This window comes from Camelus dromedarius, chromosome 16, assembly GCF_036321535.1.
Source record: "Camelus dromedarius isolate mCamDro1 chromosome 16, mCamDro1.pat, whole genome shotgun sequence".
Taxonomy (NCBI): domain Eukaryota; kingdom Metazoa; phylum Chordata; class Mammalia; order Artiodactyla; family Camelidae; genus Camelus; species Camelus dromedarius.
The window spans coordinates 7,194,823-7,222,576 of NC_087451.1; positions in this window are offsets into that span (position 1 = coordinate 7,194,823).

Consider the following 27,754-nt stretch of genomic DNA (forward strand, 5'->3'; position numbering starts at 1 on the left):
CACTTAGTTTATAAGCAATGCTGCAATGAACATAGGGTTGAATATATTTTTCCAATCAGCATTTTTTTGATAAGTACCAAAAAGTGGAATTGCTAGATCATATAGTAGTTCTATTTTTAATTTTTTGAGGAAGCTCCATACTGTTCTTCTTATTGGATGCACTGATTTACATTCCCACTAACAGTGTATAAGGGTTCCCTTTTTCCACATCTCAACAACACTTATTTCTTATCTTTTTGAGAACAATAAATCTGACAAGTATGCAGTGATATCTCATTGTGGTTTTGATTTGCATTTCCTGATGATCAGTGATAATGAGCATATTTTCATGGGCCTGTTGGTCATCTGTATGTCTTCTTTGCAAAAATGTCTTTTAAGGCCATCTGTCCATTTTTTAATCAGTTTTTTTTAAGTTGAGTTCTAAGAGTTCTTTGAATATTATAGATAATAATCCTTTATCAGATATAACATTTGCAAATATCTTCTCCCATTCATTATGCAGCTTTTTTGCCTTGTTGATAGTTTTCTTCTCTGTGGAAAAGCATTTTAGTTGATGTAGTCTCATTTGTTTATTTTTGGTTTTGTTTCCCTTGCCTGAAGAGACATATCCAAATATATATATACATATATAGCTAAGACTGATTTCAAAGAGAAATACTGTCCATGTTTTCTGCTAGCAGTTTTTATGTTTTCAACTCTTATATTTAAGCCTTTAAATTATTTAAATTTATTTTTGTATATGGCGTGATAAAGTACTCCAGCGTGATTCTTTTGCATGTAGCTGTCTAATTTTCCCAACACCAGTTATTGAAGAAGCTGTGTTTTCCCCATTATCCTTTGTCGTAGATTAATTGTCCATATACGATTCGTCTTTGGGAAAGAAACTTGTCTTTGAGTCTCACACAAAAATTTCATCATCCCTGGAGTAATAGAGACAACTGGAACAAGAGCGTGTCTAGCTTAATATTTGTTACAGGTGAGAAATAAAGAGACAAAAATCAATTTTATTTTATGAGACATGATCATGATTTAATCTATATTGGTCATTCATCCTGGGCTTAACATCATATCACGGCATATATCATACTTCTGACCAAATCTACACTTTTGTTTATGCCATTTTCAACACTTGTGATGCTATACTTATCCTACCATATTATAAATTCTTTGAAATACATCTAAAATTTTTTCTAAATTATAAAAAAAACCTGCTCATTGTCATATTTCTCTATAAGTTTTGATCATTTATTATTCAACATACTATGTAACATATTTTATTTATTATTTCCATTGTTACACAACATATTACCAGATGTAAGGAATCAGCTTAAATTTATTTTACATGTGGTCAAAATATTTTAATTACTTAAATTATTTTAATGGTAAATAATAGAAAATAAAAATTGATCATTACACTTAGAAAATTCACCCTACAATATCATTCAAAAACCAGAATTAGAGGCATGAACAGGATACTTTTTTCATTCCCTTTAAAAAGGTATCTAGTTTCTGGTTTTCCAATGATTTATGCTATGTTTAAATGAGTCAGCTATTTAAAAAAATCTATTCCAACATCTTGACATTTCCAAATATCTGGATTTTTGACATCAGCTAACTATAACCTATCCATAATAAAAAGGTATGAGGCAGCATTTCTACATTGTATATTATAATATAGATAGAATTATTATGCCAAATACACATAATCATTATGACAAATTTATACAACTTTATACATAAATATTTAATCAGTCTATATATTATCATATGTATCTAATGTGTGCCCATCAGCTGGGAAATAATATAAGCTTTTTAAAATATGCTTTGTTTTAAATGGTTAAATGAGAATTACATAAGAAGAGCCATATTATTTGCTTGTTCATTTGTTTTTCTACTGAGCAAAATCTTGCACACACTGTTCCAAATATGTTCTTGTCCTTGCAAATTGAGGAGTTCCCAAGAGACAGTAAATTTGTTCCTTCCAAAGAAGGGGAATATATCCAACAAAGACAATATAGTATGAAAATAAGTGCCAAGGAGAGGAGAGGAGTCTGAATTTATTAAAGAACAAATTGAGGAATCAGAAGAAGCAATATACCGAAAATAAGACCAACCTCAAATTTAAGCAAATGAACAAAAATAAAGGCTTTTATGGGTTTACAGGAAGAGCCATAAAACACAAATAACTTTATATATTAGTAGATATTGATCAGTAATTATCTTGGAAATTATGTGAAAGAGTTTTAACAGTATAGGCTTTCTAATCTGAGCAGATTATTTCAAATTTTGGCTTCAGAATCTACTTACTTGTGTGGACTTGGGCTGAGCTAGTAAGTATGTTCTCGGTTTCCTTGTCTTTAAAAATAGAAGCGGTGATATTACTTTGCATTGTTTGTATGAGATCTGAACATGATAATTGCATATATTCATTATATTTATTCAAAATAGTATCATTTTTAAAAATTACCTTTTTATCCACTAAGCTCTATTTTGAATGTTTTATACATATCAATTACAGCCCCATTACAGAGGTGTTATTAATGTCATTATTTTAGAGATGAGGAAACTGAGGAACAGAGGGACCAAGTAACTGACCCAAGCTCATAGAGCTTATATATAGCTCCACTAGCATTTAAGTCAAGATGGTATAGCTTTCATGTTTCTGCTCTTAAACCCTGTGCTGTACTGCTCCTCAGATTCTGTTGGTTCACATCATATTTCTCCTTGAATAAGCTCTTTACTGAAATAATTATTACTATGTCTTCAATTTAAATCTAATTTCTTTTCATAGTGCACCATTTGGCTTATTCCCTATATATATATTATCTTTTAAAGGTAATAAAGTGTTACTTTTCAAAGAAATCCTGAGTTAATGGCTGTATTACCAATGTCTTTTCTACTGGGATTCTGCGATTAATACAAAATTCCTGGCTGGCACCCTTTCTACCTCACCTATTGATCAAGAGCACTTGTGAGCTAAAATTTATAGAATTAGAATTAGAATCAGAGTTAGAAGTAGAATTAGAACTATGACATGAGAAAAATGTGTGGATGATTCCACACATTTAAAAAGTTTATATGACTTTATTTCACAGTTTATTCATATATGAAAAAAAATAACTTGCCAACCTAGAAATACAGATTAAAAAAGGGCTAGTTCTCTATTTTTCTGTCTTATGTTCTTTCCACCATTGAAAAGATATTTTTAAGTGAACAGAATTCTAATATCAAGGGATATGTACAGTAGGGCACTAGTTTTGACATTACATCTTTATAAAAAATAAGGATAACTTGTTTATTGGTTTGTGTTTTTTAAGTACAGCCTGAGGGTTCTCCTTACCAATTAGTAGCCACAGTAGATCTACATATACAGAGTGCAGAAAAAGAAACAAACATGGGAAAGCTCTTGTGTTGAAAGATTTGAAGCACAGCTATAACAGGTTTCATTTGCCATTGTTATGTTTCCGATCAGTGTAAGAAAACACTATGCCACATTAATGCTTTCAACAAATATAACTGGGCCACTAATATGTCCAAGGCACTATTCTTAAGTCACTGATCCCAAGGACCTTATAGTCTAAGAGGAAACAGAAATAACTCCAACCTACTTTTCACTCATCTCCAACCACAGGGCTCCTTGCTGTTCCTCAGTTACTCTCCCATATTAGAATCTCATACTGACTGTCCCCTTCACCTGCCATTCTTTTCCTCCAGATTTGACTCTTGTTCACCTTCTTCATGTCTTTCCTCAAATATCAGCTTCTCAAATAAAAAAAACAAAATCAGTTTCTCAAAGAGCTAGTACTGACCACAGTTGAAATTTCAGTTACTCTTATCCCCCTTACCCTGATCTACTTTTTCTTATTTTTATATCACTTACTGCTTTTTGAAATCCCATCTAATTTACTTATTTATTGTGGTTTTTTTTCATTATCTGCCTATCTCTGTTAGAATATAAGCTAGACAAGGGTTGGGTTCTTTGTCTTTTTTATTCACTGATGCAGCCCAAATAATATATATTGTTTCTGGCCCATAGTAGGCTTTCAATTGGCTTCAGGAAGTAAAAATAATCACTTAATAACCATAACAAAGAAGTGTGCTCCAAAAGAGAGTTGAGTGGAGCAGAAATCTTGTGACCAGGGGCTAAAGAAACATTGTATTGGTATCAAGAAAGGAGATAGCTATGATCAAGTTATGGTTTTGCTTAGAATTAAATTGGGCACTTTTGTAGAATAAAAATGCAAAATAGAGAATAATGCAAAGGTATCTGAAGTAAATAGTAATATTATATTTGAAAACAAATATGAAAATAGAACAGCAGTTGCACAGAGGACCCTATACTTACCTAAGGAGAGAATACGACATAGCTGTGCTTTGGCACAGCAACAATTGTATGTGTCTTTTGAATACAGAGCAAGCAATGTGGCTTGGAAAAGTGTGTAACTGGGGCAAGCTGTAATAAAACGTTCATGGGAAAACTAGAAAATTAATTTAGGAGAGCATATATAGTAGTTTAGACTACTCTATTAATGGAATGTCTTTGGAGTGACATTAAGAGATCTGAACATTATCTTGAAAAAAATTTGATAATTAACTGTTTTGTGGATAATATTCATGTGACTACATCACACCCATTGGCAACATTCATCCATCCATTCATCCATCGACTCATTGATTCATGTAAAATACATACTGAGGACCTGATGTCTTATGTAATACTCTGCTAGACATCGTGGATACAAAAATGAACATCACACAGACTACACTGACAGGGTTCACATTCACCTGTGAGATTAGAGGAGTAGAGACAAACATTTCAGTGAATATATAATCATATAAGAATTAGTATGGAAGTACAGAAGGAAGACTGTTTTGTTGTTGTTTTGAGAGTGGTGATAATTGAGCTGAATATTAATGGTTAAAACCCCACCTTAAGTGGAAAATAGAAAATTTCTGTGGAAAGAATAGCATGTGAAAATAAATTAAGGTGTAAGAGTGCATGACATATCTCAGCATAAGTAATCCATCACATCATAGAAAAAAACATAAAAGTGTTATGGGTTGAACTGTGTCTAGGAAAGAGGCAATGTAATTACATAGGTGAAAGCCAATGAGGGACTGAAATGGAGAACAGTTGTGAGAATGAAAATATGAAGAAGGTTTGTAGAGTCAAAAGGGATAAAATCTGTAAGATTTAAATATTGTTAACTATGGAGGTAAGGCAAGGAGAGCATCAGACATGACTGGTTTAGAGGACTTGGAGTAGGAATAAAAGGCACCATATTTATTTATAAAAAAGGAGTAGCCATGGTCTGAGGTAGAGGAAGGAAATGAATTTTAGTCAATGTTGAGGTCAATGTACACATGGGAAGTTTATCAGTTTACAACTGGGCCTGTTGCTATTCTTTGGTGAGTTTTGAACTAGAGAGAACAATGATAAATTTAAAATTTTATGAATAGTATCATTTGTGCAGTATGAAGTGTCAAAGGAAAATGACAATGGACCAAAATTATGGGAGAAAAATTAGTCCTGAGTTTCTTGTGTGTTGAATGTTCAGGCTTGATGTCATGAGATTCAAATAACAACAACAGAAAAGACTCCTCGCATGAAATAAGAAATTTTCATTTACAGAAAATACTAGGTATACTAAAAGCAGTGTGCATTTTTAGTTTCCATATTGCCTTCTAATGAAAAAGAGTAGGAAGTCTTTCTTTTTTAATGTTAATACAGATAAAGATTAAATAGCTGTCTAAAACACCTTAATTATGCAGAATAAAATGCAAAATGAGAGAGATGACTTATACCATTTAATGGTCTAATGTGATATTTATAACAGACAAAATAATGCACCGGGAGCTTCAGTAGAAGTATTATTAACATACTTCCCTGCAGAAAGAAAAACAGAAGCTAAAGCAAAACCTGTAACTATTTTGTGGGATTTATGTTTAGAAATATTATTGATTTACCATACTCGTGATTTCTACTGAAATTTCAAAGTAACTGAAAGAATCTTACTAACTAAAAACAAAGGTGAAAACCATAGCAAAATAAAAATGTGAACCAACTGGAAAAGACTAAAGAATAATAAACAGAAAAGAACTTGACAGTTTGAGTCAGAAGACCTGGATTCAAAACCCTCTTTTACCAATTACCAGCCATGTGATCTTGGAGGACTTATATCACTGAGTTCTCTCACAGGTGGAAGGTAGGCTAGAGATTAGCCACTACAATATTGACTTCACAAAGTAGGTTATAAGGGATAAAAACTCAAGTAAACAAGTGTGGTGACTGATTCTAATAATAGTCCCAGTTTTTTGTATCCTCTTGTACACATGCTTATTGGTAATATGCTTCTATACAAACTCAGGCTTTTTCCCCTTTGCTTGCTTTAGCTAGCAGGCTTTTTAGCAAATCTGACCTAAGTGATGCAGGAAAAATGGGTGTGGGGCATGAGAAGGGCCATGTCCCAAGCCTTGACTGAGCCCCTGGGGCATGCCCTGCCATGTGTGGGTCCTTGGCTTCATGCAGGAAAGAATTCAAGAGTAAGCCACAGTTGAGTAAAGGTAGATTTATTTAGAGAGATACATACTGCATAGAGTGCAGGCTGTTTCAGAAGGTGAGAAAAAGGCCACAAGGTGTGGGGGTTGGGTGCTCAGGTTAGAGTAAAAGTAGGTACACACTCCATAGACAGAGTGCAGGCCGTCTCTGAAGAGGAAGGAGTGAGAGAGGCAGACACAAGGCTCTGTGTTGCCAGTTTTTATGGGCTTGGTAGCTTCATATGCTAATAAGTGGAAGGACCAGTCTAACTACCCTGGAGGAGGGGCTGGGATTCCCAGGAAGTTGGCCATTTCCCACTCTCTGACCTTCTGTGGCTAGCCTTGGGACTGTCATGGCATCTACGGGCATGTTATTCAACATGCTAATATATTACGATGAATGTATAAGGAAGCTCAAGGTCTACTAGAAGTCAAACCTCCCACCATCTTGAGCGTCAAGGCCTCCTGCGGGCTGAATCTTTCACCACCCTGGTGTTAACTGCTGTGTTATTCCTTGAATGGCTGCACCCTGCGCCCTTCCTTCCTGTCTCATAAGCACAAGTTTGAAAAATCACCGCATATTGCTGTTTCCATTCTTGTTCTGTTGCCACCCTCATGAAAACATAGATAGGCTAGTCTAAAAGAAGGATGTGAGAAAGACATACAGAGAAAAATCAAGGCCATCTTTGACCAGCCCAGAGCCAACCAACTCACCATATATGAGAAAGATTGGCCAATATCAGCAGGGCCACCTTAAGACTTTCAGATGTCTGCGGTGTATGAATGTGCCCGGCTGAAACTAGAGAGACCACCTGCCAACCCACAGACATGTAATCATGTAATCAGTAATAGGTGATGTTTTATTTCACCACCTAAATTTCTAGGCAGTTGGTCATACAGTGTTTTTGTGATATTAGCTAATTTGTAGAGTAAGGGAGAGAATATTTAGGAAGGACAAAAGAAATGATGGCTCTAATGGGCATTAGTGAGAGAGAAATCTTGGCCAAATATAAGATAAGAGCATACAGTGAACTTCTGAAAATCTAGGACACATAATCCTTGGTCTTAGCTGTTCTGGAAAAAGATATGACTATCAGTATCTGTGGTTCACAACCAACGACACTAGCGGAGCAGAGGGAACCTAGGTCTAGTTATCAGAGTGGAAAGATGGCCTTCCAATGTACTGTTTATAACAATCTGTCACTATATTTTTGAAGTGCTTAAATAATTTGTACTGGATTAATAGTCATAAGTGTAGCATACAATGCTAGCTGCTGTTAAAAAAAAAATTTCCATTAAAAATATATTGTGTATACTGAAACAACTAGATGACACATTTCTCATCAGAATAGTAAGATAATTTTTCCAATTTATTTTAAAAATTATTAGGCTAAAATTCTAAACATAGTATAATTATTACTTAAGACTGAAAAAAGATCTATATTTTCATTTAAAACATTACAGAGTTTAATAGAGATTATCTGAAAGAAATTCTAAATAATTTTTTTAAGTAAGAACTATTCTGAACACAGAAGATTAGAAGGAAATGCTCAAATAATTGTTTTTCACAAGCAGATTTGTACAAATAAATTGGCAAATATGTCTGTAACTTAAAATAACACTGGACATGGATGATGCAAAATATAACCAACTTGGTGATGTTAAGATAAAGTATATGCAAAATATGAGATAAAAACTGTAAAAAGTGTGCCAAGTGGATCATAATTAATCTCTTTTTTATTTATTATAAAGGCAACAGGAGATGGCTCATAAAAGGGAAACTAGAAAACCAAGGAAAATATGATAATTAAAAATCACAGCATTAGATGATAGTAAAAACTAAATATATCAGTTTTTAAATATATATAAAACAACATTGAGAGATAGTCTCAAAGAGGGTATAAAACAATCAGCTCCAGCATATTTACAAATATAATGACATAATATATAATGACTACAAAATTTGATAATAAAAGATATACTGGGAAAATATTAACCAAGGAGAGTTGGCATGTAATGCTAATAGAGTCTTAAAAGTATTATTATTAAGAATGAATTTGCCTTATTAAATACAAATTAATAATATGAACTACTCACCATAAAGACATAGCAGCTCAGATCTAGTCTTTGTCTAACAGCTGAAATTCAAAATTAAAAGCAAAAGTAGATTTTGATGAATCTGTAGTCAGAGGCAGAGATACTAACATCTCAGAAATTAATATATATTTTAATAATAAATGGTAGTTCAACTTTGTAAACATATATAATGTTATATTCAACATTAGACTTAGAGAATACATCTCTTTATATCTGTCTGTCTATCTATCTATCTACCCATTGGGAGACTTCATTCCATTCAAGCATACGTAACAGATTTAACAGAATTAACTAAGTAAGCCACTTAAATAAGATGGGTAATACCTTAGAAAGATAATTAACTTGTCAAAACTGACTCAAGAAGAAAAGGAAAATCAATTTGGGCCTGCAATCATTGAAGAAATTGGATACATTAATATTTACCACCTCTTCCCTCCCTACATGTTCATGAGCATCAGGCACAGATTAATTTACAAGAAATGTTTTATCAAAATTTCAAGAATCTGATAACCCTTATCTTACACAAATGTCCCAAAGGATAGAAATAGAAGAAATGATATTTTATATAGACACTTTTACATAAGACACTTCATGCTACAAGACATTTTATTTGCTTTTTTATACACGAGGACTTTTATAGCTAGTGTAACTGGACATAAAAACTGGATTCAAAAAATAAAAGAAAATAATATTATAGACCAATTTCACTTACAAATGAGATCAAATGTCCTACATGAAAATTTATCTAACTAAATTACAACAATGTAAAAGTTATTCTAGAATTTCAAAAATGTGTTGTTACTATGGTAATTCCTAGGACCTTGGTCCCAATCTACCAATATGAAAGGAATATAAATAGACATGTTAGTATTAGATCTTATTTTTCATTTTATCCTATCAACTCCTCAACACAATTTGGAAGAGTTTACCAGTAGGGACTGGTTTTAATGATTTCAACTTACTATTCAATCAATAGCTTTTGTAGGTATTTCTATACATATCTTTTTCTAATTTCTCCTTAAAACAATCTCTATATCCAATAAGACAAAGGTACAGATGATTTGGAAAATTAATTGAGAAGAATTGTTTTAATGGGTGACTCCGTGTCAATCATCTAGCAGAATGAACTTGAGTACTTGACTCAGTTTTCAGATTTACATTTTCTCTCTAACACATCTTGGGTGGTTTCAAATTATGCAATGTCACTGCCGGTGACAGTTTCAGGAATACACATTAAGACATATTTTTCTAAAGTGCAGCTCCAGTGGCAGAATTTCAATAATAAGGACATTATAACTTCAATGCTATGAATATGCTAATTTTGCTACAAAAGCAAGCAAAGAAACCTAATTTTATGTTTAAAAATAAATGTGCAAAGCAAATCTGTTGAAACACATAAGTACAACTGGATAACTAGTGGAATATTTTGCATGATAAAGATACCTCCTGAGACTGAGGTTCATATTATAAATTCACACTATAAATTTTAGGTACCATGTTGCATTAAGTGACTGTAAGAAGATCAGGTTATGAGTTTTAAGCAGATGTACCTGAATCTCTGCTCTGCATATTCCAATGTTACATTCCTGAATAATGAGCCACCTGATATTGTGCCATGAAAAAAATTCCCAATGCTGATTTTTCCCTCTTTAAACTTTCTCAGAGAAGGGAAACTCAGGCAGGATAATAACTCAAAGTTATTATACATGAAATAGCATGTTTAAGTGATGAAATATTTGAAGAAATATATGAAGCCATGGATATACTCACATTGTGGCATACTATGCATATAGTGATATAAAAATTTATTTTGGGACTGTATATGCTCACTTTACAATGTGTATTTCTGATTCTGGATCTGTATAATAGGGATGTTATTAGCACACTTGTCACAGTGCTTATCAAGCCATCAATCACACAGTATGCAACCAAGTGTCATCTTTGAATGTTTGAGTATATTAGGACATCACAGGACTCATTTTCTGAACTCTAGTCATATGCTGTCACCTAGTTTCCCTCTCTCTTCCTTCCCTTCCTTTTTAGTGCCTCCTGTATTAGAAACTTAGTGCTCAATATTATCCCTGTGTTGTTGTTGTTGTTGTTTTTTTTGTTTTTTACATTCACCACATGGCCTTGCTCTAAGATTAGTCATATGTCTAATAGTTCTTGCAATGAATAGTGATAAAGTGATACATTTCAATTTTAAATTAGGGATATCTGGTATACCTTCCCCCAGCTGCTGACTTAAAGTCAGAAGATGGTGGATCCTCCAGATGAAAAGTCTTGCCTTTCATTCATCAGTGGGGAGGGAGATACATATAGGACATGTACCCAGAAGAGCTCCACAACCTGCTTAGTTCTAGAGAGTGAGTGATAAACATCTCCCTCCTTCTCACCTTTTAACTAGTAATTATTGATCACCCAGTATCATGCATTATGTGATGAATCAGAGATACAAAGATGAGAGACTCAAGTCTTGTCTTCAGACAGCTCACAAGATAATATGGAGTAAAGGCGAAGAAGCCAATGATTACAATACATTTTTGATGAAAGCTATTCCTAAGGACCTAGAACACAAAGAATCTAGGGGACAGATCCTAGGAAAAGTGATGCTTGATCAGAATCTTAAAGGGCAGGGAGAATTTATTGAGACAGAAGAGAAAAAAAGCATTTCTTTTATTTTTTCTTTATAAAACCTTTTATTTTTATTTTTGTTATTATTTTTTAATTGTTGAAGTACAATCAATTGCAATGTGTCAATCTCTGGTGTACAGCACAATGTCTCAGCCATGCATATACATACATATATTCATCTTCATATTTTTTCCATTAAAGGTTATTAAAAGACATTGAACATAGTTCCCTGTGCTATACAAAAGAAAATTTTAAAATCTATTTTTATATATAATGACTTACATTTGTAAATCTCAAACTCCCATATTTATCCCCTCCCCCTTTCCCTGGTAACCATAAGATTATTTACTAAGTCTGCAAATCTATTTCTGTTTTGTAGATGAGTTCATTGTGTCCATTTTTTCTTAAGTTTTAGATTTCACATGTGAGTGATATCATATGGTATTTTTATTCCTCTTTCTGGCTTACTTCACTTAGAATGATAATCTCTAAGTCCATCTATGTTGATGAAATGGCATTATTTTATTATTTTTATGGTACAGTAGTATTCCTTTGTATAAATATACCATATTTTATTTATCTAATCATCTGTTGATGGAAATTTAGGTTGTTCCATGTTCTGGCTATTGTATATAGTGCTGCTATGAACACTGGGGTACATGTATCTTTTCAAATTAGAGTTCCCTTCAGATATATTCCCAACAGTGGGATTGCCGGATCATATGGTAAGTTTATTTTTAGTTTTTTGAGGAATATTCATACTGTTTTCCACAATGGTTTGACCAAACTACATTCCCACCAACAGTGTAGGAGGGTTCCCATTTCTCCGCACCCTCTCCAGCATTTACTGTTTGTCGACTTTTGAATGATGGTCACTCTGATTGGTGTGAGGTGATACCTCACTGTAGTTTTGATTTGCGTTTCTCTGATAATTAGTGATATTGATAATATTTTTTATTTGCCTTTTGTCCATTTGTATGTCTTCATGGGAGAAATGCTTTTTTGGATCTTCTGTACTTTTGTCTGAAGACTAGGAGAGTTATTCATCCAGCTTCATTCTTTTGCTTCAATATTGAAGCTTTGGCAATTCTGGGTCTTTCGTGATTCCACATAAATCTTAGAATCATTTGTTTCAGTTCTATTAAAAAACGTCCCAGGTAATTTGATAGGGATTGCATTAAATCTGTAGATTGCCTTGGGCAGTATGGCCATTTTAATGATAGTGATTTTTCTAATCCAAGAGGATGGGATATCTTCCCGTTTCTTTAAGTCATCTTTAATTTCCTTAACCAGTGTTTTATAGTTCTCCATGTGTAAGTTTTTCACCTCCTTGGATGTAGACTTAGATATAGTCCTAAGTATTTTATTGTTTTGGGTGTGATTTTAAAATGAATTGTTTCTTTACTTTCATTTCCTGTTGATTCATTGTTAGTGTAAAGAAATGCAACTGATTTTTGTATGTTAATCTGGTATCCTGCTATCTTGCTGAATTCTTTTATTAGCTCTAGTAGTATTTTTGTGGAGCTTTTAGGCTTTTCTATATATAATATTAGGTCATCTGTTTATTGTGACAATTTTACTTCTTCATTTCCAATTTGGATCCCTTTTATCTCTTTTTTGCCTGATTGCTGTGGTTAGGACTCCCAAGACTATGTTGAATAGAAGTGGTGGGAGTGAGCAACTTTGTCTTGTGCCAGATTTTAGTGGGAAGGTTTTCAGTTTTTCACTATTGAGTACTATGCTGGTTGTAGGTTTGTCATAAATAACTTTTATTATGTTGAAATATGTTCCCTCTATACCCACTTTGGTAAGGGTTTCTATCATAAACGGGTGCTGAATTTTATCAAATGCTTTTCCTGCATCTATTGAGATGATCATGTGGTTTTTATCCTTTCTCTTGTTGATGTGATGTATACATTGATTGATTTGCATATGTTGTACCATCCTTATGTCCCTGGGATGAATCCAGCTTAATCATGGTGTATGATCTTTTTTATGCGCTGTTAGATACTATTTGCTAAAATTTTGGTAAGGATTTTTGCATCTATGTTCATCGGTGATATTGGTCTGTAATTCTCTTCTTGGGTAGTGTCTTTGTCTGGTTTTGATATCAGGGTGATGGTGGCTTCATAGAATGAGTTTAGGAGTTTTCCCTTCTTTTCAGTCTTTTGGAATAATTTGAGAAGGACCAGTATGAGTTCTTCTTTGTATGTTTGGTAGAATTCCCCAGTGAAGCCATCTGGTCCTGGACTTTTGTTTGCAGGGAGGTTTTTTTTTTTTTTACTGTTAATTATATTTCATTTCTAGTGATTGGTCTCTTCAAGTGGTCTGTTTCTTCTTGATTCATTCTGGATGGGCTGTCTGTTTCCAGAAACTTGTCCATTTCATCTAAGTTATCCAGTTTGTTTCCATATAGTTGTTCAGAGTATTCTCTTATGACTTTTTGTATTTCTGTGGTATTGGTTGTAATCTCTCCATTTTCCTTTCTTATTTTGTTTATTTGTGTTCTCTCTCTTTTCTTCTTGATGAGCATGGCCAGAGGTTTGTCAATTTTGTTAACTTTTCAAAACAACAGCTCTTGGTTTGATTTATTTTTTCCTACTATTTTTTTTTAATCTCTATTTTATTTCTTTCTTCCCTGATCTTTATTATTTCCCCCTTTCCACTGAGTTTGAGTCTTCCCTCTGCCTGAGGTTGTAAATAAATCTCAGTCCCACCTATGAAGTTGCAGAGCCCCTGGGTACGGATTCAGGTTTCAACCCCACTTCCACCTGGGAGCCACACACCGGAGAGTATGGTGGCTCTGGCTAAGCCTCTCTCTCTTCTCCTGAGAATGCACCAGTGATGGTGCCACAGGTCTGCAGAGGCAAAGGCTGCAGTGCCTCTTCCCCCAGTGCACAGCAGCAGTGTTGCTTTGCATTTTTTTTCTAATTGTATGGGGACCCAGGCTGTTCTGATGTGTATACCCTCTCAGCCACGGTGCACAGCACACTGCAGTTCCCTGGGGTTGCCTCTGTATAGTCAGCCCCAGTCCTCCGCCTGGCTCTTGCAGTCTGTCCCTTTCTACACCCAGCCCTAGATGCAAACTGTTGGTTCAGGGCTGCAGGGATCCTTTGTGCCCATTTCACTTAGTTCTGATGGTCAAGGGCTATTCTGTACAGATCTAAGCCTCGGAGGTTCTTCCTCCGTCCCACTGACCTCTCTGTTGGATGGGGGGAGACTCAGTGAATGAGCACTATTCCTCCTTTGCTTCTCCCTCCCTGCAGGACTGGTCCCACACTAATTTCCTTTTTCTTCTTTCTTTTTTTCCTTTCCTCCTACCAGATTTGTGATGAATTTTGTCTTTTGAAGAAGGTGATGTTCTGCTAAAGTTCAGCAAATGTGCTGAGTGAATTGGTGGGTCTGTGGATGTATCTCTTAGTGTATTCATGGGAGAGGGTGAACTACAAGCATTCTGCTACTCCACCATCTTGGCTGTTCCCCCAGAAAGGCACTTCAAACCTGGGAAAGTGCAAGTCTTCCTTTGTTTTCCGGTCAAGGTATATCACAGTTTTCTCTTCTTCTGGATATTTGCTCATGACAGTAACGTAGCTGACCCACCATTGCCTTCAACTCCCCACATCCAATGATGCCCTAATGTTTCCATCTTCTTAAGGCCTGTTGGGTCTGTCTATTTCCTTCCATTCCACCTTCTGAGAACTTGGCATGGATCACCGACATCTCTTATGTTAAAGGCTTTGTAATTGGTCTTTTACAATTCCATTTTACCACTCTCTAATAATCCGATTTTAGTAAGATAGCTTCCAGAATTGTCTTACTAAAATTCAAACATGGCCATATCTTTTCCATAGTTAAAATTTATCAATGATTTTTTTTCACTGCCCTTGGGAAAAAGCCCAAACTCTTTAGCATGATATACAAATATGCCTTCTGCTATAACCTAAGCTCACACTGATAGCATCTTACCACGTGCCACCTCACAATGTGCAGTCTAACCAGACTGATTCTCTGTGGTTTACCCTACGATAGCATTTGTTACATGTAATAGTCTACAACTTCTGTATGTGCATGATGACAAATGAAATGCAAGTTCACACGGTTTTAGAGTGAATGATGGGTAAGAAGTGTCTGGACAATGGAAAATGAATGCTATGTCATGAAAGACCTTTCACGTTACATTAGAGAGTCTAGACATCCACAGATTTCAGAATAATCCTTGGGATTTGTTTCCATGTCAGCCTCAATCCTGTATAGGTTACTGGTTGTTAAAGACAACTCTGCCAAAAGGCATTCTTGGTGCTTGATTCAGATATGGTCATGCCATCTCTTTCCAGTCTGGATTTTTGCTGTTATTTTAAGATGCTGAAAGAAGAGGAACTCTGTGCTTACTTCCCCACACACACACTCCCTCCTAGCTTCTTATCTCCCCAAAAGAGGAGGCGTTGCTAACAAATTAGTTGAGAATGAAGATATTGACTGGACCTTGTGGGCAATAGGGCAAAATTGCTGTGGATTCAAGGGAACTTTTCTCCAGGGCAAAATTGCTGTGGATTCAAGGGAACTTTTCTCCCTTAGACTCTCTCTCTTAGTTTCTTATCTCATCCTTGGACATCCTGAGTGAGTCTGTTAATCAGGGCAACCGAAGACCTTGTTGACTTGGGCCCCTTCACACACAGACTTATTTTTTTCAATGTGGCTGCTCAGAGGATTAAGATTTCATGTGGGTGAAGGGGTGGGGGAATGATCAAATATAAGGACATTTTTTGTTTTTGTTTTTGAAATGCTTTCTGGACCTAGTGGTGAGACTAGACCAGAGTGTGGTCAGTTCTTCTTGGGCAGCTGATTATAATCACACCCCAGCTACTGGCCTTATGGAGCTCTCATGTTCCCGGGCTTCTATGCCCTCAACCTAGTCCCTGCAGGGCCAGGTGCCAGACAATGACGGACAGCCCCTACGTCTGGGAGCCCATAAAATTATTCAAATTAGCCAGATGGTAAAGAAGTCCATGAAACCTAGCTAACCCCACCCAGGTTGTTATACAAAAACTGTAGGAACAGCTTCAGTTTGCTGCTTTCCTGTCCCCTGCTACATCTCCTTGTGTGGTCCAGCCTAGCAGCTTCCTCTTGTTCAGAACTACAGTAACAAATAGTTCTGACTTTCATCTATCAGAGTGTCATTGTGTTCTGTCCTGACATTAAAAAAACAGAGAGAGGAAAGAAACTTTCAAAATCTTATAAAATAGATGATAAGAAAGGAACAGGAAGATATGCTCATTAATTCAAGATTAATGTTGTGAACCAATTTTTACAAAACTTCTTCATTAAGGTATTAAGTGAGGGCTGCTCAGGTTTGCCAAAAAAACTATATTATTTCATATGACTTCCGTCATTTATATATATATATTTTTAGTAATCTTACCAGTATTAAAAGCAAAGCCATTTTAAAGGCAGGGGAGGATTTCAATTTTCTGCTTTCTTGATCATAATACATCAAATTATCAACAAAATTCCACTCTATGTCTTGCAATATTAATGCTGGGCTTGTATGCACAAGCACAAACATTTGAGGACAAAGCAGGAGGAGGGGAGACTAAATACAGCCCTGGTAGTTGGCATTAGCTGATACGGAACTGTTAAGCATTTTGTAATTTTTTTTTTTTAAATCTCTTTGTTCAGTTGAATTTAAAGGATTGTCCAGGGAAAGTAAGGTTCTGTTTTAACAAACCAAACCAAACTAAAACAAACACATAGGTACTAAGAACAGAGTACTGGTGACCAGAGAGGAAGAGTGGGGTGGCAGGGAGGGTGAAATTGGTGAAATGGATCAACTGGATGATGACAGACAGAAACTAAGCTGTTGGTGGTGAGCATGTTGTAGAGTGTATAGAAACAGAAACAGAATGCTGGACACAGGAAACTTCTATAATGTTATAAATCAATGTTACCTCAAAAAAAATTTTAAAAATGAAAGCACAGAATTTCTGCAGCGTTTGAGTGTCAGTTTAAATAATCAATGGATTGAGAATGTCTCCCATACTGTGTAATTATCTAAATTGTAAGTAATGAGCAAATAATCTAATTGATTTTTATAATGTCCTGAACATAAATGACAGTATACTGTGCATAAACAGATGACTGAGAGGAGCAGTCTTCACATACATATACTATCAAAAAGGGTCCAGGGAAGAGGTAAGGTAATAATTGAGACAGTTAAATTCTTTACTTTTAATTATGGTTTAGAAATGTCATTTAGCATGGTCTTGGAAAGAAACTGAGTAGTGAAATGCAGACGCAATAAAGATCAGAATCTGAATGGACAAATTCTAGAGCATTCTAAGGAATAAAATTTTAATCTTGATAGGTAAATTTATCTAGTATGCTGTTAATATATAGACCCTACATATGGAAAAAAACTGGAGAGAAGGAATTAAGGAAAAGTCTTTTCAGCTTAGGCCATTGTTTTTACTCCTTAAATATTTATTGAGCTTCATTTTCATATTGTATCTCATTGGAAGTTATGACCATTCTATAAAAAAGAAGCATTTTATTTTGCTAGGTTCAAGAGTAACGTTGTATTTAGGGAAGTTAAGTGGCTTTGTCAAAGTTTCATCACAACATGTGACAGAATCAGAACTGAATTCTCCAAATCCAGTGCACTTACAATGACATCATGTTATCATTAAAGATAGAAAGGAATTTCACACCAATATTCCTTAGAGAAGAAACTGCAAGTTACTAGAGGACTGAGAAAGTGTAGGATTTTTATCCTGTAATGAGTTCTTATTCTATACTGGGGTCTTTAGCATCTGAATCATGAATAATTAGACTGTGTTTTATGTCTGCTGTTGATTGATTGATTGATTGATTGATTGAAGTACAGTCAGTTACAATGTGTCAGTTTCTGGTGTACAGCATAACCCAGCCATGCATATATATACATATATTTGTTTTTATATTCTTTCCATTATAAGTTACTATCTCCCTGTGCTATACAGAAGAAATTTATATTTATCTATTTGTATATATAGTGGTTATTATTTGCAACTCTCAGACTTCAAAATGTAGCCCTTCCCATCCCCTTTTCCCCAGTAACTATAAGATTGTTTACTATATTTGCAAGTCTGTTTCTCTTTTGTAGATGAGTTCATTAATGTACTCTTTTTTTTAACTTTTTTTATTGATTTATAATCATTTTACAATGTTGTGTCAAACTCCAGTGTAGAGCACAATTTTTCAGTTATACATGAACATGTATATATTCATTATCACATTTTTTTCTCTGTGAGCTAACATAAGAACTTATATATATATTTCCCTGTGCTATACAGTATAATCTTGTTTATCTATTCTACAATTTTGAAATCCCAGTCTATCTCTTCCCACCCCCTGCCCCCTTGGCAACCACAAGTTTATATTCTATGTCTGTGAGTCTATTTCTTTTTTGTATTTATGCTTTGTTTGTTTGTTTGTTTTTTAGATTCCAAATATGAGTGATCTCATATGGTATTTTTCTTTCTCTTTCTGGCTTACTTCACTTAGAATGACATTCTCCAGGAGCATCCATGTTGCTGCAAATGGCATTATGTTGTCGGTTTTTCTGGATGAGTAGTATTTCATTGTATAAATATACCACTTTTTCTTTATCCAGTTATCTGTATTTAGACTGTTTCCATGTCTTGGCCATTGTAAATAATGCTGCTATGAACATTGGGGTGCAGGTGTCATCCTGAAGTAGGGTTCCTTCTGGATATATGCCCAGGAGTGGGATTCCTGGGTCATATGGTAAGTCTATTCCTAGTCTTTTGAGGAATCTCTATATTGTTTTCCACAGTGGCTGCACCAAACTGCATTCCCACCAGCAGTGAATGAGGGTTCCCTATTCTCCACAGCCTCTCCACCATTTGTCACTTGTGGATTTTTGAATGATAGCGATTCTGACTGGTGTGAGGTGATACCTCACTGTAGTTTTAATTTGCATTTCTCTGATAATTAGTGATATTGAGCATTTTTTCATGTGCCTATTGATCATTTGTATGTCTTCCTTGGAGAATTGCTTGTTTAGGTCTTCTGCCCATTTTTGGATTGGGTTGTTTATTTTCTTCTTATTGAGTCGTATGAGCTGCTTGTATATTCTGGAGATCAAGCCTTTGTCGGTTCCACTTGCAAAAATTTTCTCCCATTCCATAGGTTTTCTTCTTGTTTTATTTCTGGTTTCCTTTGCTGTGCAGAAGCTTGTAAGTTTCATTAGGTCCCATTTGTTTATTCTTGCTTTTATTTCTTCTAGGAGAAAATTTTTGAAATGTATGTCAGATAATGTTTTGCCTATGTTTTCCTCTAGGAGGTTTATTGCATCTTGTCTTATGTTTAAGTCTTTAATCCATTTTGAGTTGATTTTTGTATATGGTGTAAGTAGTGTTCTAGCTTCATTGTTTTACATGCTGCTGTCCAGTTTTCCCAACACCATTTGCTGAAGAGACTGTCTTTATTCCAATGTATATTCTTGCCTCCTTTGTCAAAGATGAGTTGACCAAAAGCTTGTGGGTTCATTTCTGGGCTCTCTATTCTGTTCCATTGGTCTATATGTCTGTTTTGGTACCAATACCATGTTGTCTGGATGACTGTAGCTCTATAGTATTGCCTGAAGTCTGGCAGAGTTATTCCTCCAGCCTCTTTCTTTCTCTTCAGTAATGCTTTGGCAATTCTAGGTCTTTTTTGATTCCATATAAATTTTATTATGATTGGTTCTAGTTCTGTGAAGTATGTCCTTGGTAATTTGATAGGGATTGCATTAAATCTGTACACTGCCTTGGGCAGTGTGACCATTTTAACAATATTGATTCTTCCAATGCAAGAGCATAGGATATCTTTCCATTTTTTAAATTCATCTTCAATTTCCTTCATCAATGGTTTATAGTTATCAGTGTATAATTCTTTCACCTCCTTGGTTAGGTTTATTCCTAGGTATTTTACTACTTTGGGTGCTATTTTAAAGGGGATTGTTTCTTTACTTTCTTGTTCTGTTGATTCATCATTAGTGTAAAGAAATGCAACTGATTTTTGAACATTAATCTTGTAACCTGCTACCTTGCTGAATTCTTCAATCAGCTCTAGCAGCTTTTGTGTGGACCTTTTAGGGTTTTCTATATATAGTAACATGTCATCAGCATATAACGACACTTTTACCTCTTGTTTTCCAATTTGGATCCCTTTTATTTCTTCCTCTTGTCTGACTGCTGTGGCTAGGACTTCCAGGACTATGTTGAATAGGAGTGGTGATAGTGGGCAGCCTTGTCTTGTCCCAGATTTTAGTGGGAAGCTTTTGAGTTTTTCACAGTTGAGTACTATGCTGGCTGTAGGTTTGTCATATATAGCTTTTATTATGTTGAGATATGTTCCCTCTATACCCACTTTGGTGAGTTTTTATCATAAATGGGTGTTGAATTTTATCAAATGCTTTTTCTGCATCGATTGAGATGATCATGTGGTTTTTGTCCTTTCTCTTGTTAATGTGATGTATTACATGGATTGATTTGAGTATGTTGAACCACCCTTGTGTCCCTGGGATGAACCCCACTTGGTCATGATGTGTAATCTTTTTTATGAGTTGTTGGATTCTATTTGCTAAAATTTTGGTGAGGATTTTGGCATCTATGTTCATCAGTGATATTGGCCTATAATTCTATTTTTTTGTAGTGTCTTTGCCTGGTTTTGGTATCAGGGTGATGGTGGCTTCATAGAATGAGTTTGGGAGTATTCCCTCCTTTTCAATCGTCTGGAAGAGTTTGAGAAGGACTGGTATGAGTTCTTCTTTGTATGTTTGGTAGAATTCCCCAGTGAAACCGTCCAGTCCTTGACTTTTATTTGTAGGGAGGTTTTTTATTGCTATTTCGATTTCATTTCTAGTGATCGATTTGTTCAAGTGGTCAGTTTTTTCTTGATTCAGTTTTGGTGGACAGTATGTTTCCAGAAAAATGTCCATCGCTTTTAGGTTATCCAGTTTGGTTCCATATAGTTTTTCATAATATTCTCTTATGATATTCTGTTTTTCTATGTGATTTGTTGTAATTTCTGCATTCTCCTTCCTTATTTTGCTAATTTGTGCTCTCTCTTTTTTCTTCTTTGTGAGTTTGGCCAGAGGTTTGTCGATTTTATTTACTTTATAATAAAACCAGCTTTTGGTTTGGTTGCCTTTTTTTCTATGTTTTTTTTAACCTGTATTTTATTTGTTTCCTCCCTAATCTTTATAATTTCCCTCCTTCTGCTGCCTTTTGGGGTTATTTGTTCTTCTTTTTCTAGTTCTTTCAGCTGGTGTGTTAAATTGTTTATTTGAGATTGTTCTTCTTTTTTGAGGAAGGCCTGTATCGCTATAAACTTCCTTCTTAGCTCTGCCTTTGCTGTGTCCCATAAATTTTGTGTGGTTGTGCTTTCATTTTCATTTGTCTCAAGGTATTATTTATTTTCAGCTTTGATTGACCCATTGGTTTTTTAATAGCATACTGTTTAATCTCCATGCTTTCCTGTTTTTCTCCTTTGTTTCTCTGTTGTTGATTTCTAGTTTCATGGCATTGTGGTCAGTAAAAATGCTTGAGATAATTTCTATCTTCTTAAAATTGCTGAGGTTTCTTTTGTGCCCAAGTACATGATCAATCCTGGAAAATGTTCCATGTGCACTTGAAAAGAATGTATATCCTATTTTGGGGGGATGTAATGCTCTGAAAATATCCACCAAATCTAATTTTTCTATTGTATTATTTAATTTCTCTGTTGCCTTATTTTCTGCCTGGAAGATCTGTCTAGTGATGTTAATGTGGTGTTAGATCTCTGACTATGATTGTATTCCCATCAATATCCCCCTTTATCGCTGTTAGTAATTGTTTTATGTACTTAGGTGCTCCTATTTTGATTGCATATATTTTAACATGTGTAATATCCTCATCTTGTATTACTCCTTTAATCATTATAAATGTCCTTCTTTATCTTTCTTTATGGCCTTTGTTTTAAAGTCTATTTTGTCTGAAATCAGTGCTGCTTTTTTGGCTTTTCCATTTGCATGGAATATCCTTTTCCATCCTTTCACTCTCAATGTATATGTGTCCTTCTCCCTAAAGTGGGTCTCTTGTATGCAGCATATTGAAGGTTCTTGCTGTATTATCCAGTCTGCCACTCTATGTCTTTTGACTGGAGCATTTAGTCCATTAACATTTACAGTAAATAATGATAGATGTGTGTTTATTGCCATTTTGAACTTTTCTTTGCAGTTGATTTGTTATTCCCTCTTTGTTTGTTTCTTCTTCCTTTTGTGATTTGGTAATTTTCGTTTGTATTATCAAGGATTTTATTTAGTTTCTGTGACTCCCTTGTAAGTTTTTGGCTTGTGGTTACCCTTTTTGTAAGTCTATTAGCCCATTACTATATCTCCAATCCACCCTACTGAAAACAAAAAATTTTAAAAAGAAAGAAAGAAAGAAAAAATACTCTATATTTTCTTGCTTCCCTCTCCCATTCTTAATGATTTAGATGTCTTATTTTACAATTTCATGTTTATTTTACTTGTAATTCATAAGTTGTCACCTTTCCAGTTATGAGTTTCTCATTTCTGTAGCATCCTGCTGCTTTTCTTTTTAGAGTAGACCTTTCAGTATTTCTTTTAGCATGGGTTTAGTGTTGATAAACTCTTTTAGTTTTTGCCTGGCCCAAATAATCTTTATTCAATTCTAAGACTCTAGTCAGCCATTACCTTCATCATTCTTTAGTGAACCTGCCAATCTAGATTCCACATCTCTGCCCTTAGCTTCTTGTGCATATCTCCTCCTCAACTGAAATTGTTTCTTGGCTTGCATGTTGCTCTTACCAGGTTGTGATCTTTTAGTCTCTGCTTTTATTTTTACCAATTCACATCCAGATATCAGCTGATATCTGGCAGAGTCAGTGTTCAAAATGTGCCTGTTAAATAAATGGAATAGATGGTTTAATAAAAAAAAAAATGTGGTGCTCATGTCACACTGCCCCTAGTAGGTGACCTTATATCTCTCTGACCAGTTCATTGTAATAACAATGGCTAATTCAACAAATACTATGTTCTGACATTGTACTCAGTGATTTACCAGCATCATTTTATTTATTCTTATGGGCTGAGTAAAATTAAGTTCAATGATGTTAAATAAGTAGAGAAAGACTGCACTACTTATTTGGAACCCAAGTCAACTTGGCTTTAAAACATGTGCTTTTTCTACCATGCCATTTTGTTTTTCTTCTTTTATTGAAACTTCTAAATTTTATGCCTATAATTTGGACATGTGCATATTTATAAAAGATGAAAGACATGATAGTTTTCTTCTATTTGATTCATATAAGGACTGTTTAAGATAAGAGTTCCATTATAATTAAGAATAATTAGAAACAAAAAACAAGGTGTCACCTTCAGTCACATATTCATGCTGCAGCTCTGCTTTTCACTTTTAGCTAAATAGCTATCTAATTGGTAAAATTAGGTTTTTTTGTAAATTATATATCATGGGTAGTATTTGGTCCAAATTTTATTTGGTGATTTCTAGTTTACCAAAGAAAAAAACAGAATCACTGTACTCACAACTTACATTAAGTACTAAACACAGTTTTATATGGTGCTTCCAAAGGTTATTCAGAAACTAGCAATACTTTAGGATATTGACAATGACAATATTTTTCATTGTAATATTATGGAAATGGCAATTAAAATATTTTTCAATTGTTGAAATTCCAGTAAACTGCTCTTACTTTGTCTTTTAAAAAATGTCCCAAGCCTTGAGTTCTCTTAGTTATTTAAACACACCACACACACACACACACACACACACTCACAAACTGTATCACATTTCACGACTATATAGTTATTTAGAAAGAAGGCATCTTTTCTTTGACATTTTTCAATCTCACTGAGCAATAATCACAGAGGGAAATCCACAGCCATTTGTCTTCAATGCAATCATTTGTAATCTGTTTGGATAATTGAACTGTCAACTTGGCCCCAGCTAGGATTCCCTTGCCATCAGAACATTTGCTCTGTAGCAGTCAGTGATTTTATTTTAATATGCCTTGTTAGTGCAAGTAGCACTGTCTCAAAACTACTATTAAGGAGAAGAAAATGCTCAGTGCTACACATGAGAATAAACTGCCAAAATAAAGTATATGTTTTTGTAATAATAAGTAATCTACCACTGAATCAGTTTCATTTCTTACTAGAAATCCCCAGCCTGACTTTCTTGTGCTTCTGCTGTCTTTGTTAGCATAAATATTTTAAATTTTAATTTTTTCATGTGTAATATATTGGTGTTTTGTAATCTGATTTGTTCCAGAATCCTACCAAAATATATTCATAGATGGATGGAAATATAATGCATTTATGCTGTTCTAAGAATTATTTAGGCTTCTTTTGTTGGTAGATGTGTTCTTAAATAACAAAACAGCTAACTATACTCCATACAAGTGCATAGTCCCTTTTGAAACTTCTTTTACAAGTTAATTCCGTGTTCAGTTTGACAGTGGAGACAGGCAAGCCGAGATGTCAAGAACTTCTGGGAGCACAAGTAACTAATATTACCTCAGATTGACAAAGAATATAGTGCCCAGATCATTGCAGAAAAGCAACAATGCAGCTGTTAAACTGCTCTGTAAGTAACAAAAATTAAACTGACATTTATTAGAGGAAAGTCTTCCCCTCCACCGTTTTGGGAAAGAACCACCCTTTGACCAGCTTTCTCCATCTTGGACACTTGGTATACAATATACCCTCAAGTATTGTTGTTGCAAATTGCCAAGATTTTAAAGACAATGCTTGATTTCAATAGAAGAATAAAGCAAAGTAAATGCTGTCTGCTCCTGTTATTTAGAACAATTATCTTTTTTCGTTATGACTCTCTACAAGAGAATGAAAAGGGAGCTTCCTTCTTTTTGATTATACACGTTGAACTGTTTAATGAATTCTTCAGTGATTAGCTAATAAAATACAGTACTTGAAGTGACCTGGGTTTTGTGTCTAGTTATTTAACACTTATAGTTTATTAGAGAGCTGACAAAAAATTTCATCCCTAAACAGCATCGCTAAGGCCTCCTAGGAAACTAGGTATGTGATACAATTTTTAGATTGTTAGGAGGCTAATGTTTGTACCCTCACTATCAAATCTACCATAGTTTCTGCCTTATATCTTCAAACCATAAGCATATTTGACAACTCTTAAAAGTTTAAACTGCTTTAAGATTTACACTGCTATATATGATTTTTAAATAATAGTAGGGTTGAGGAATCCAAAAGCATGTTTGGGACAGTGAAATTTAGAAATTAAAATTTCTAGGATTGAACTTCCCTCATTTGGAGGTACAAACACAAACCTTATTTTGATTATTTTCCTTGAATGGTGATAACAGCTATGTCTTAATCCATTTGGGCTTCTGTAACAAATATAGGATAAACTGTGTGGCCTATAAACAACAAACATTTATTTTTTATAGTTCTGGAGGATGGGAAGTCCAAGCCATGGGGCGGACAGATTGGTTGACTAACTTTTCACTGTTAGCTTACATAGTGGAAGGGGCAAGAGATTTCTCTGGGACCATTTTTATAAGAGCACTAATCCCACCCTGAAAACCTGGTTCTGGGCTGCATTAGACAGCAAATGCTCTGAGTAATCAGGGATTGAAGATTTGGAAGCATTTGGGCAAGTGAAAAAAGAAATGACTGTCTCTAGAAGGTATACATAATTCTGTCAGGATTCTCTGAAGTAGTAATTCATTCATTCATACCTATTCATTAATTCTAACAAACACTTGGTGAGGATCTAACATGTATTAGTTAATGACAATCAAGGCAGGTGGTGTGGAAGCAGTAATCTGTCAAGTTTGGATTGAGGACTGAGGAAAGCCCTGATAGGCTCCAAATGGAAAGTAATTGTAGAGTATAGGAAATAAGTAGTCCAAGAATATATGCAAACAAAAAATGTGTTTGGATAAGTATGGCTAGGGAGAATGGGGGGGTAAAGTTGATCTGTAGATGTATATTAGTTCATGGAGAAGTGGGTACTTACCTGTAAATAACTCCAGATCCAAAGTAATGGTAAGCTTAATGCTGAAGAGTTGTTTTTAAATATTCAACAAATATTTACTATAAAAAGAGCAGCAAAATCAGAAACATGAGCCATGTAGAATCTAAATTTGAAGTTTGTTGCGCAAGTAGGGGTCACATGTCAGAAGTAGGGGCTCACGTATCAATCATCAGAGGAATAAATTTGGGAGTTTGAGATTTGCAAATGTTAACCAATGTATATAAAAATAGATTAAAAAAACCAAATTCCCTCTGTATAGCACAAGGAACTATATTAAGTATCTTGTAATAACATTTAATGAAAAAGAATATGAAAAAGAAAAAAATATGTATATATATACATATACACATATGACTGAGACATTGATCTGTACACCAGAAATTGACACATTGTAACTGACTGTACTTCAATTTAAAAAAAATCATAAGAGAGCCAAGTCAGAAAGAACCCTATGGTAGATGTGAGCTTGCCCTTGGGGATGTCTAACTGCATATTTGTCTTGGGCACACTCTCCCATTTTTTGGAATAAATAATAATTTTTTTCAAACTATAAAATCATATTGTTCATTTGCTAACACTTGCTACATCCTAAAGACTATAGGCTCAACACTCAGAGGCAGTCATTGTTTATCATTACATGGCTCCTTTCCCTCAGATTGCATGCTACCTTATATAGCTAGAGCCGCTATACGTAATTTTGTCACTTTCTTCATTTAACATCACCAGTGGTTCCTTAAATAATATAATTTCTGTCTCTGCATAAGAAAATGTCATTTTTTAGCTTGTGAAGGCGTTTTCTCTCTTTCAAACAATATACCTAAAAGGCTCAAGAACTGTGATTTTAATCAATCTTCGATTGATTTTCATCGCAGAAAACTATCAAGGTCAGAAATATTTTTCATTAAAAAAAATATAGTTCCTGAGTAAAAGCAAGGGGGGAAATATTACCCCCAAAAAAGTAACTATACTCCCTACTTTTACCTTTGGTTTGCTTTTGACCTTCTTAATTTTCACTGAATACTTGTTTTTTGTCAGCCACAGGTTTGCCTAGAGTAACTCATCAAGGATAGGAATCATATGGTTTTCCATGACTTTTTTCAGATCCTTATCCTCAAAACCCCAGTCTTCCTAGATCTGAACATAAAATGAAAACATATTTATTCCAGAATAAAAATGTATTAAATATATATATGTGTATTTTTGATATATGTAATATTAAAGCTGTGTACTTAGTCTTATAAGCAATCTGTGTTTTCTAGAAAAATAGAAGCTATATCTTTGTATTGTGGATATTAGATAAAGCATAATATTCTCACCAATAAATCTTGCTGCTAATGAACTACTAGAAACTCCTATCCATGCTTGCTAAAATCTCACACCAAGCTCCCAGGTTTCATTTAAAAAATACT